This window comes from Lontra canadensis, unplaced genomic scaffold (genome assembly GCF_010015895.1).
Source record: "Lontra canadensis isolate GAN:19392208 unplaced genomic scaffold, GSC_riverotter_1.0 scaffold128, whole genome shotgun sequence".
Classification (NCBI taxonomy): domain Eukaryota; kingdom Metazoa; phylum Chordata; class Mammalia; order Carnivora; family Mustelidae; genus Lontra; species Lontra canadensis.
Genome location: NW_022631122.1, coordinates 2,888,051 through 2,901,685, shown reverse-complemented (window position 1 = coordinate 2,901,685; position 13,635 = coordinate 2,888,051).

Here is a 13,635-nt window from a genome sequence, read left to right as displayed (position 1 = left end):
CAACTAAAGTCAGCAAGATGGAAAACCCTACCTCTTTCTATTAAAATGTCTGGGTGGTAATATAATGAAAGATTCACAATTTTGTTATAATTTTGTTAAAAAAAAATAGAAGCCACTAAAAACCAACAATTTAGTCTGTGTCTCTGCTTTCTCTCTTGTTTAGTGGTGGTTTGCCTGCCCCCCACCATATAGATAGATAGATAGATAGATAGATAGATACAGATAGATACAGATATCGATCTAGTGATATTTCTCCCTCTCTCAACTCTAATGTATGTATATACAGCATTTATTCATATACACATGGAGCGAGAGAAATAACACTAGATCTGTCTAGATCTAGATGTAAACATATTATATATATCATACACACACTCATGCAGAAAATGGATGGCTTGGCTGAATTCAATACAGAGGAAGGGCAGGGTATGCCTTTTGTATGTTTGATATTTTGAAATAATTTACCCCACATTCTCTATTTGGTTTGGCACTGTTTCAGTTTTCATTATGGGTAAATCTTGCTGTTTGATACTGTGGCACATAAGGGAAGCAGCTTGGAAGTTCATTTTTCACTCTCCAACCCATCACGCCAGCGGTCACACCACCTGTTGACATACTCTCTTGCTCCTTAGTTACCATTAAGTCTGAGTGATTGTGGATGCATCGTGTCCCTTTTCTGTACAGCTGGGAAGTAAGAGACTCGGGGCAGCTAACCTCTGAGGCCCTTTCAGTTCAGCCCTGATTCAGGGATGCTTTGGGGTGATGGGGGCAGGAAATTCCTAGTCATCAATATATGTTTTCAAAATGGCAATTCTCATCTCGAGTAAAGCAATTCCTTCTGGCAATTCAAAGCTGACAGAGACAGAATTGGAACAGGGTTAGTAATCATAATTTAAATCTCTCTCAAGATCCTTTTTCTAATGTCTGTAAATGAAATATGTCAAAAGCATTATATTCACTGGTGTGAATTTTTATTGAATATCAAGAGTAAATAATATATGAATTGGGAGGAAATTCCTATTCAATCTATTTGGGGCCTTTGGTAGATAAAGCTATTCAATTTGTGCTTTGCTTCAATATCGATGCAGCATTAATATTTATCTACAAATAATCCATGGATATTATTTTTACAGTTGCCTGAAACAATGTATGCCTTTGAAAGACACGTGGGGAGTCAGGGGCTTTCCCAAACCTCCAGAGAGCAACCTAGATAATAATTCTTCTGTGATGGGACCAAGCAGGCAATGCCAAGTCCTCCTCTGTGATCATCAGAGGCAGCTGCAGCCCTGGTGACAAGAGAAGGCAAAGGATCTTAGGGGAACATCAAAGGACCAGTGATGAATGATCAGTGAGTTCCCATTAGTGCAGCAGTAGAACGCTGGGCAAATGTAGGAAATAAACAAAGTCCATTTTTTGCTTTCTCCCTAAAACATAGTCCTCACTAAAATGTTCTTTGAGGAAATAAGCATATATTGGTGAGCACCTCTGCAGAGGAAGTTACCAATGCAATCTCGTGAAAGCCCACAACAGCCCAGGGAAATAACCATGTCGGCCTTTGCTTCTAGATCTGTTAGGCAATGTTCAAGGGCAATGGTAGGGCAGGAAAAAGCATCATGTATTCAGTCTTTATCACATTCCACACATTGTGATAGATTTGATTAACCCTTACATGAATCCTTTGACAGATGAGTCCATATTAGTTCGTCTGAGACTAAGATAGGTCACGTCTGTCTCATAAAAAGTGCCAGCGTTGGACTTGAAACCATAGACCCTTGAGTCTCAACGCTTTCCATTCTGCTCTGCTGTACCATGGAGTGTAGCTGGAATTTTATATTAAATAATTTATATATTTATACTAATTATTTATATTATATATTTAAAAAGTTAACAACGCTGAAAACATTACATTGCACTAAAATCCCCACAACTCTTTAGGGCAATGGGACATTTGCCCCACTGTCCCAAGTTTTGACGTATTTCAGTAAGATCCTCAGATTTGCTTCAGGGGTCAACAAACCTTCTGGAATTGTACTCTGTGTGTGTGTGTGTGTGTGTGTGTGTCTAGCTTTCATTTTTAGAAAGGTCTGAATTCCAAAAAAAGTTAGGAATTAATGGAATAGATTCAAGGATTTATTATTAGCCTCCTGGCCACTGGTGTTTTAATAGACCATCGAGGAAATGGATAATAAAAGCCACAGAGAAAGTGGTTGCTTAAAATGACCTATCTTTGAAGAAATTTACTGGCAAGATGAAAAGAGAATGTAACCACGCTTTGCATGGATCAGATCACAGGCAAGTGCATCCCACTCAGTCATGAGTGCCAAAGCTAGGAAAGACCTTGGCCGACCAGCAAGTAACCAGAGAAGAACAGCTAAGTATCCAAGAAAGCATATAATGCACAAAGCAGTTGGAAGAACAAGGGGTAAAAGGAAGTCTCGGACTTTGAGAGTAGGTGTGTAAATTGTACAACTTTGCAGACCAGTATGGTGATATGTAATAATTTAAAAATATGGAAATTCTACAACTCAGCAATTCTAGCTGTTTGTAGAGGAACTCTTACCGTGTGTATAAGGAGCCATGTAGAAGAATTGCATTTGGGTGTTGTGGATAATAGCAGAAATGGAAAGGAAAAAAAAAAAAAAAGAACCCAAAGAAGAAGAAAGAGGAGGTAGGAGGATATGGAAAAGAAGGAGGAGGAGGAGGACAAAAAGGAAAAGGAAAAGAAGGAGAAAAAGGAGAAGGGGGAGAAAAAAGGAGGGGAGGGGGTACAGGAAGTAAAGGAGAGGAGGGAAGAGGGAGGGGAGGAGAGGGGGAGGGACGAGGGGAAGAGGAAGAAGAAGACTACTTATATTTTTATCAGCAGAAGAATGGGTTCCAAAAAAGTGTGAAGTATTCACAGAATGGGAAGTAAACAGCAGCTAACATGAGTGAACTAGAAACACATGCACCCATACAGACAAATCTCAATGCAGATTCTCAACACAAACGTAAACAAGGTTACCTACCCGATGATATTCTTCATATAAACTTTAAAATCACGCGGAGCCCCCTGGGTGGCTTGGTCAGTTACGTGTCCGACTCCTGGTTTGGGTCCGGGTCATGATCTCCCGGCTGTGACATCGAGCCCCACGGGGGGTTGTGCACTCAGCATGGGGTCTGCTTCAGACTCCCCCTCCCTCTCCTTCCCACTCACTCCGTCTCCCTCTCCCAAATAAACAGATAAATAAAATCTTGGGGGGAAAAAAAAAAAACCTTTAAAATCATGCAAAATGTCTAATACGGTGTTTACGTACACATACATACATGTGCGGTAAAAGTATAAAAACATGCTCGGAAATGATTTTACCATCTTCAGCTGGTGGCTCTCTCAGGGGACGGGCTAAGGAATGGCATTAGAGCAGTTACACAGGGATCTTCGGTTTTACTTGAAATGTTTGCTTTTCAAAACTCTGAAGCAAATGTGGAAAAAATCATACAACTTGGGGCGCCTGGGTGGCTCAGTGGGTTAAGCCTCTGCCTTCGGCTCAGGTCATGATCTCAGGGTCCTGGGATCGAGCCCCGCTTCGGCTCGCTGCTCAGCAGGGAGTCTGCTTCCCTCCCACCCCCTCCCGCTTCTGCCTGCCTCTCTGCTTACTTGTGATCTCTGTCTGTCAAATGAATAAATAAAAATCTTTTTTAAAAAATCGTACAACTTAACAAAGATGGTGGTGGGTACCTGTTACTATTTCTACTATCATTATCATTTATACATACATCTGTGTTTGAGATATTTTACTCTACTGAAGCACACACAGAGGTGGGAGCTGCCTGAGAGGGCATGGGCAATTCCTAAACAACCTAAAACTGAATGAATCATGGGTCTTTTCCAGGTAGAAGACTGGCAGAGTCTAGTACCCTAGCAGCATCCTGGCATGCCAATAAGAAGCCTGCATTTATTTCTTGACCTGCTTTTATGAGCTACCCCAGAATCACAGCCGAGCAGACGCCTAGGAAGATGAGCTGTGCTGAGTCTCCCCAGCCCCACCAGGAAGACCACGGTCCGGGACTGACTCCCAGCCCCGGCTTTGCGTCTGGTTCTCTCCAGAGCGGGAGGATGCGGTGGGTACTTCCCTCTCGTGATCAGATGTGGTGCCCTCACCCTGGTCCCCGCTGTGCTGCTTAGCCATCAACTGGAGCCCTCCTTTAGCCAGGTTCTAACACATTCCAGGATAAATTCGTGACCATACAGAACATCGCAAGCCCAGAACCAAAGTCTCTTTCTTCTTGCCTTTAACGCGCAGCTTTGTTCTCTATGAAAACCTGTGGGCCTGGAAATTGTCGGATGAGCAAATGTCAAGCAGCTTAGATTGTTGTGGTTTTGTCACTTCCTGCTGAGGTGGCCCTACTCTGCTCCTGCCTGTTCGCTCCCCACCCAGGTGCTGTCAGCTCAGCAGTACCCAGAAGAGCTGTGGGCCTGCACTGTTTCCCCTGGTGCTCTGGGCCTCCCGCTTCTGTGCAAGGTATACCCTGAATCTATAATGGCTTTTTCTGTATGACTGTCGCTTCTTCCTCCTTTAGAACACAGCTCAGGTGCTGGTTCCTGGAAGCTGGCATTAATTCCTAAGCCCTCAAGTAGTCCCTGTGCCACCGTATAGATATACCATAGTCCTTACTGTGTTCTATTGAAATGTCCTATTTGGGGGCTCACCTCCACCATGGGGCTTTCTCCAAGGGGGGCCCAGTGTCAGTGTTATTGGCTACAATTTATTGTGCATTGTGGTGCCTGGGTGGCTCAGTCCGCTAAGTGTTGGATTCTTGATTTCAGCTCAGGTCACGATTCGTGAGATCAAACCCTGTGTGGAACTCCGAGCTGAGTGCAGAATCTGCTTGAGATTCTCTCCCTGCACCCCACCCCCTGCTCATGGGTGCACTCTCCCTCTCTCTCAAGTAAATAAATCTTGAAAAAAAGTTATTGCCCATTATCTCTCACCAACCACCCAAAAAGCCTAGGCATTCTTCTTATCTGCACTTTGCAAATAAGGAGAGCAAGGTTTGGGAAGGTGAAGTGGTTTGCTCAAGGTCATGAGGTTAGAAACTTGCAAAAGGAAGTTTCAAATCCCGTCTGTCTGACCCCCAAATCCATGCACTTCACCATTCAGCTAGATGGTCTTGTTGGTCTTCCTGCCCAGCTCCCTGCCTCAGCCCTCTACTCTCACCAGTGTGCCTCACATGGGGCGCTCAGTCAGTGGTTGTCCAAAATAGCTGAACTGCACCCAGTTTGTAGATAAGGAAATTACATTCGTAATGCCTACATCTGAGCCAGGAGGAATGAACAGGTCTTTTTACATGTATGGATTTTAAATACCTCATTTTTTTCCTAGGTGACCGGATAACCATCTTTCTCATCCATACATGCAGGTACAAGGCAAATTACAGGTAAGAGGGCTGCACATTTGCCAATGCTATGTGTTGTTGACGTGTACCCATCTTGCATTTACGCACCTCTGGACCCACATCGACCAGGCTAACAGGCATTCCTAAAAAAAATTAGGGAGAAAGAGCTTTAACTACATTTGCAAAATGTACAGTAGTTTATAACGTGCCTGTTCACTGTTGCTAAGTCAAGGCTGGTCATGGATTGTGTGTCACTGTCCCTTTAAATACGACTCTCCTGCTCTTTGGGGAAAGGGGAATGATGTATACTTCTAATTATAACGGACCAGGCTCTTACACACTCTGTTTCCTTCCCCGCAGGTTACACTATTTGCCAATATCTATTTAACTGTAGTGGTAACAGGCAAAACTTCCCAGTCTAATCAACTGGAAATTCTCTGGCTCCCTCCCTCTGTAGAGGAATCGTATTTCTGCACTTGAGGTCATCTTTATATAGGAGAGGGGGGCAAGGCTGGGAGAAAATTGGTGTTAAAAATAGAGCAAAGTTCCAGACTCTCTCTCCAGAGCTCATGGAAGATTCTGGCCTTTTATTATTCATGTTCAATGCTGACACTATCCTCCTTCCTTGAGAGTGTGCCAGGGATCTTTATGGCACCCTGGTTTCTTCTCACCAGCTGCCAGGGTTGGCATGCGTTGAAATGTTCCCTCTTCCTCCTGTCCGTCATATCTAGGGGCCCCATGATAGCAGGATGAGTCAAGACAGATGGGTTTTCGTTCATCTCTAGGCCTGCTCCCCATTCTGAAACCCTGACCACCTCTCCCACTCTACCCACCTCAATCCCATACCTAAGGCTGCCTCAGCCCTGGACATCACCTGCCCAAACGTTTACCATTTAGTTTATCAACCAGTTAACTCCCTAAATTAGACACTGAAAATATGCTCCCCATGAAGAATTCCTTTTAGGCAGAAAATCCAACTTTTATTGATAATGCCCTTGCTTGTATATCTAATTCAAAAGTCACTGCAGTGGTAGCATTCCAGAATAGTTAAGAGTATATTTTAAGGCAGATGAAAGCTTTTTAGAAAATCCTGGGTTTGACTACATCATAACTGGTGCTGAGAAAAATAATTAGACTAGCAATCAAAGGGGAAGGAGACTTGGATAAGGAGTGTCTATGCCAAGCTCTGTGCTAGATTCTGAATTCAGAATATCTCATTTATTTATTACCATCATCCTTTGGATAAATATAAAAATCCAGGAGTGCCTGGGTGGCTCCGTTGGTTAAGCATCTGCCTTGGTCTCAAGTCATGATCTCAGGGTCCTGGGGTCGAGCCCTATGCTGGGCTCCACACTCAGCGGGGAGCCTGCTTCTCCCACTCTCTCTCCCTCTGTGCACACAGTTTCTCTCATAAATAAATAAATAAATAAATAAACAAACAAACAAATGAAATCTTTAAACATCCACATTCTTGCCATTGAGAATACTGAGCCTCAAGGAGGTCAAATACTCTTCCAAGGTCACACACCTGAGTGCAAATTTGACTTACAGACCTGTCTTCGTCAAGGCACACCTCCTAAAAGACAAGGTAGAAAGCCAGGTGGTTCTCCAGATAGTATTTGAAATCTGCATATGGCAGATTGCTAGTATCCAGTAGGAAATCTTTATTAAGCAAAATGATCATCTGGAACACAAATAATCCCATCCTGTGTGTCTATTTCCTAAGTATGAATTCTCCAGAAGACAAGTGTTCTTGCCTCTGTATTTGTGGGTTCTTTGAGTATGTATTTTCACAGAAGCTTTCCATGACTTAAACTTGTCTTTCTTTTCAAATGGTATGAGAATCTTCAGATCAAAGAATTCATTTTTTAAACTCATTTTCCCAAAGGGTCTGGAACAGTGACACTCTGTATGGCTTGACTGCTGGCTTGGCTGGCTCCAAGATGATCTCAGTGGGCTCAGGGACAGCCTTGGGGGTTGGACAAGTAGCTTGCTCTGTGTGGACGCTGTCCTCGGGCTGCAGGGAAGGAGGCTGCAAGGAAGTCAGCCCTTCTATGGGGGTAACGTGGTTCGGGTCTGTTCTGCAAGGCCTCCAGGACCTACCCATCTGAGGTACCAGAATCCTACAGCCTAGGGTATTACGTCCTTCAGCCGAAGACCTCTCTCCTCAAAAGGAAGCAGCAGCCAGCAAAGGAAGCAGTCAAGAAAACAAAGAGGCAACCCACGAAATGGGAGAAGATATTTGCAAATGACAGTACAGACAAAAGATTGATATCCAGGATCTATAAAGAACTCCTCAAACTCAACACACACAAAACAGATAATCATATCAAAAAATGGGCAGAAGATATGAACAGGCACTTCTCCAATGAAGACATACAAATGGCTATCAGACACATGAAAAAATGTTCATCATCACTAGCCATCAGGGAGATTCAAATTAAAACCACATTAAGATACCACCTTACACCAGTTAGAATGGCCAAAATTAGCAAGATAGGAAACATCATGTGTTGGAGGGGATGTGGAGAAAGGGGAACCCTCTTACACTGTTGGTGGGAATGCAAGTTGGTGCAGCCACTTTAGAGAACAATGTGAAGATTCCTCAAGAAATTAAAAATAGAGCTTCCCTATGACCCTGCCATTGCACTACTGGGTATTTATCCCAAAGATACAGATGTAGTGAAAAGAAGGGCCATCTTTACCCCAATGTTTAGAGCAGCAATGGCCACGGTCGCCAACCTGTGGAAAGAACCAAGATGCCCTTCAACAGACGAATGGATAAGGAAGATGTGGTCCATATACACTATGGAGTATTACACCTGCATCAGAAAGGATGAATACCCAACTTTTGTAGCAACATGGACGGGACTGGAAGAGATTATGCTGAGTGAAATAAGTCAAGCAGAGAGAGTCAATTATCATATGGTTTCACTTATTTGTGGAGCATAACAAATAGCATGGAGGACAAGGGGAGTTAGAGAGGAGAAGGAAGTTGGGGGAAATTGGAAGGGGAGGTGAACCATGAGAGACTATGGACTCTGAAAAACAATCTGAGGGGTTTGAAGTGGCGGGGGGTGGGAGGTTGGGGGAACCAGGTGGTGGGTATTAGAGAGGGCACAGATTGCATGGAGCACTGGGTGTGGTGCAAAAACAAGGAATACTGTAATGCTGAAAAAAAAATCAACAAAGAAAAAAAAAAAAAGGAAGCAGCAGCATAAAACAATGGGAAGAAAAATGACACCCAAATCAGGCAAGCTGAGCTCAAATAGCACCTTGGGTAACTAATAGCTATGAGGGCAAAGTACTAAACGTAACCTCTTTTAAGGCTCTGTTTATTTTTATGAAGAGATCAATAGTACCTACTTCAGAAAGGTGTGAGCAAGCAATGAGTCTGCATAGAGTAGCCTCTTAGTGAATGATGGCTGTAGATAACATTCCTTCTTTGAATTTCAAAATTTTAATTAGAATGATTGTTAAGAAAAACTGAATCCATGCACTTTTTTAAAAAATGATTTCAAGTGTACAAAATTATATTTGGTTTGCTGAAGGGCTGACAAGGCAAAACATATCTCCATAAAATAGGTTTAAGCCCATATACTTATTATGTGTACAGATATTATGTGCTTGAGGGTGCACAGATGGGGACACACACACACACACACACACACACACACACCCCGCACCTCAAATTAATTGCAGATGTAATGAGTATTTGGTTCCAGCATTAATTTCCAGTCCCTCCTTGCTAAGGAATTATCATTGCTAAACTGAATTAATATTGCTGTCTTGTTATTGTAAACACACTTGCCTGCAAGAGTTTCCCCAGGATTCCTTAGTTACCAGTCCCTAAACTTGATGCTGGCTGGGCTGGACCTGTTGCCCCAGTTCACCTGGTTGCCATGGAAAGAAACAGAGCACAGTCCTTTGACAGAGCTAACAAGCCCCCTTAGGATTTACGCCTGCCCTCAAACAAGAGATGGAATGCCACGCCCAGCTCTGGGATTCCGGTGAGGGGAAGAACCATCTGCCGCACCTCGGCGTAACACCCACACCCTGCTCATCTGACGTATTAAGTTCTTAACCAGATCTTATCACTAATGGAGTTTCCATGTAATTACTCATGCAGCTGTCTTTGTTCTGTGTCATTTTTTTGTGTATGTGGGCTATGGGGTTTTCCTTTGTGCATCCCAGTGTCCAGCTGGCTTGTGCAGTCCCTGGCATAGAGTTGATTAGTGGGATGGATGGATGGATGGATGGACGGATGGATAATGAATGGATGGGTGGGCAGGAGACACATTTGCTATTTTAGCTACCTATATCAACCTTGATCCAGAGACATAGGAGAAGTTTTTTAAAATAATCATTTACCCTATATTTAAATATTGTCAATTATCATCTCCTTTTTGACCAGAAGCTAGTCTTTTGATGGTCAGTAGCAGGTGGTTGTGCTGCCCTGTACCAGAGCCTGTCTATATCAGCTTCTACCTCAAGGCCATGCTTCAAATAATCTTCTGACCCTGGTCTTTCTCTTGAAAGGGATTAGACTATATGTCACTTTGACATAAGTGTTATTTTGAGCCGAAGGCAACTGAGAAAAAGCAGATGCAGGAAAAGCTCCCCCTGCTCCCACCATGTGCCTAGAAAGAGGGCATATGTTTCCCTTTTAGGAGGTTTCCTCTCTCTCATGTCAGGAAGGGAAGAACATCCTTTATCACCAGAAATGGAGATAGCACTGAGTCTGCACAAACAAAACTTTACTAAAAAAAAACCCTTATCTTCCATTTATTTCCCCCCCAAATATTTAGCTCTTCAAAATGTACCTATTGCACATAGAAGCCCAAGTCCCTTTTCCCTGCCTAGACCTATCTCTACAACTTGGCATCCTCTGTTAGACTGGTCCATAAGCTCCCAGGTCTAATGCCTTCAGGCATTTTCACTTCTTTTCCATGGATGCCTCCCTGGACATGTAAAAGTCAGTATCAAATAAAATGTGTATGCCTCTTCCTCTGTTCACCTCTCTGTTGTCAGTTTAATTCACAGATCCCAGGAACAGAACATAAGAGGATAGAGGAAAAGGATTTTCTCTCCTACAAAAGACCTGAGAGGTCTACCTGCTTGAAATCACTTCTTTGATGCTTGGAAGCAGTACTTCACAGCTTCCAGTTCATTGTCCTTGAGAAAAATGCTTCCCTGTCCCTCACATCTCCTCTCCTTCCCTCTCTCTCCTCCTTGACAGCACTGCCAGCTCTGTTCCTTTCTTTCTCCTTCCCCTCTCTCTCCTCTCCATTACTCTTGAGGGTTATGTTAGAGACCTCAGCTCAGTTACAGATATGTTAGTATGCTGGCTGGAAGATCCCCCCGCCCAGGTAGATTTCCTCCTCAAAAAGTCATCCTTCCAAACCAGTATGACTGCCAAAAGTCACAACCTTTGATTAGCCTTTTTTTAAAACACGTCATTAGGTTAGCAAAAAATTAGGTAAGGAAGCTCCAGCACCTAAAATCAGTTCCTGGGGGAGTGGCCCGTCGTTGTCATATTAGCCACCTGCCAGTCCTCGAACGTTCTTCAGGAAACATCATTAGCTGTGGTTTATGAAGGACATTGGGCAGTAACTGGCAGCCCCTGCCATCCCCAACATCTGTGTGGCCACCAGCCCTGCCTGGGCAGAACCTCAGAGCTTAGAACAGAAGCTAGTGCTCTCAGAATATCTCTATGCTCCTGGACACCTCCTATCTGCCTTATTATCAGATGAGCCTCAGTGTAGAAAATGAGATGGTATTTTGGGTTCTCATTCTCCTCCATAGTTCTGTTGATTTGTAGCAAGAAGGGGGAGTGAGGGCAGCATTGGAGGTGGGGAGGCAACTTTGCAGTATCCTCTTCAAACCAGATGTCTTCCTATGAGTATGAAAGAGACAACACAAAGAATTTAACCCTCACACCCATTTTCCAAGAGTTGGAGGAGGGGCTTTATTTCCATGCTGCTGGCCTTTTATCTTGATCTGTCTGTTTGTCTTCAGCAAGTGCCAGAGTTCCCATTCACCTGTTGCCCTTGGTGTCTTTCATTTTGTGAGATCAGGTCCGGACGCTTGGAATGTCCAAGCCAAGGAATGTCTAGAGGAATGTCAGCCAAATGTATGTGGGATTCCTGGTAACCTTCCCCCCCAGGACCCAGTTTCCTATTTAGGTGTACAATCTAAAAGGAGAGAGATTCTGGAGATTTTTACTCCCTTTTATTCATAAAGGGACAGTGCCCACAGTGAAGGAGATTGCCTAAGTCTGAGCCCCAGGCCTGCCACTGCCACGCTGAGGCTTATCACAGACCACCAGCTTCTGCCAACCCAAGTGTCACAGAGAGCTGTGGGGAGCCAGACTGAATTCATCCAGGTTAAGCCTTCCCATGCAGTGTGAGCTCTCACTGTCAGTGACTAGACCTCACGTCCACTCCTGCCTCCTGCTGCTTCTCCCCAAGTTTTCTTAGCTTTCCAGACAAGGTCAAGGCAGGAGGTATTTTCTAGTGTCAAAAATGAATCTCCCAAATGATGTTTCCTAACTCCCCAGCAAACTCAAGAGCCCTTGGTCCCTCCATGTCTGATAATTTTATCATTTTTTTCCCCCACCTCTGAAAAGAAACAGAAGGGTAGAGGCAATATTGTGTCTAGGTGGGTCATATTTGCTTTGCTTTTCCATGGCATAGAATGTCCTTATCTTTGTAAGTCCTTGGTGACCTCATACAGGGGGATGAGGGGGACTATGAAGCTGCCACATTCCAGTCTTCCAGAGACAGCTACAGGGATGGTTTTGGAGAAAGCCATCTCTAGGACATTTTATCCCGAGGCCATCAGCTTAAAAGGGATATAAAGAAAATAATCCTGAAAATCCTAGAACATTACTAATGAGTTATCAGATAGGATGGAATTCTGTAAACCCTAGAAAGACAGGACAGTGTAGGGGAGGGCCTGAACAATGAGTCAGAAGACATGGATTTGAAGAGACTCCCTGACCTTGAGAATTGTGGCCTTGACCAAGACAGCTAACTTCTGGGGCCATGACCTCTTTTACCCTCAATCAGGGGTAATAACTTCTTTTTCTCACATTTGGTGGAGAGACTTTTGGGGGATTTGTTGGAAGACATTTGAAAATGATGATGTTCCACACAATATTATTATTACAAATTATGAATAATAATGAAAGTATGAAGAGGAACCTGAAGGTCAGAGTTCCTCAGTGTTTTTCAGAATAGTCAAAGAAAAGAGGACTTTTTCTAGGTCAGTGTTTTTTGAAATGTTATCTAACATGACCCTCAATAAGAAAAACCATTTTACATTGTGAGCCGGCATCCCTATACGTATGTCTGTGTGTATATATGTATTAGTCAAGGTTCTCCAGAGAAACTGAACCAACAGGAGATATATCTATAGAGATTTATTATAAGGTATTGGCTCATGTAATTTTGGAGGCTGAAAAGCCCCATGATCTGTCATCAGTTGGCTGGATACCCAAGAGAGCCAATTGTGTAGATTTCAATCTGAGTCGGAAAAACCAGGCACACCAAGGACAGGAGATTGACATCCCAGCTCAACAGTCAGGCAGAGAGAAAATCCAACCTTCCTCTACCTTTCTGTTCTAAGCAGGCCCGCAACCAATGGGATGATGTTCACCTGCGTTGATGGGAGGGCGATCTGCTTTATTCAGTCCGCCTATCTGAATGTTAATTTCTTCAGGCAACCCTCTCACAGACACATCTGCAAATGTTGACCAGATATCTGGACATCCCTTGGCCCAGTGTTACAGACACCTAAAATGAACCATCGCAATATACAAAAACAAAGGTTCCACAAAAGAATACTTACCTTGGGGGGGAAGAAAAGGACTCTGATCTTTTCCATTCTTTCTTATTCTACTTGAAATTAAATGCTGGTCAGGGGCACCTCGATGGCTCAGTCAAGTTAAGCATCTGCCTTCAGCTCAGGTCATGGTCCCAGGGTCCCAGGGTCTCTCTCTGAAATAAATAAATAAAATCTTTTAAAAAAGTAAAAATAATATTTTGGTCATAATTCCTTAAATTGATCCAAAAACCTCTATTAGGTCACAACTGCTGCTTGGAAAACTCTAGACTACTAGATCAGGAGTCAGTAGACTCCTGTAAAGGGCTGGATAATAAGTCTTTTAGGCTTTGCAGGCCACAGAGTTTCTGTTGCAAAAAGCAGCCTCAGCCAGTGCATAAATGAATGGGTATGGCTCTGTTTCAATGGAACTCCATT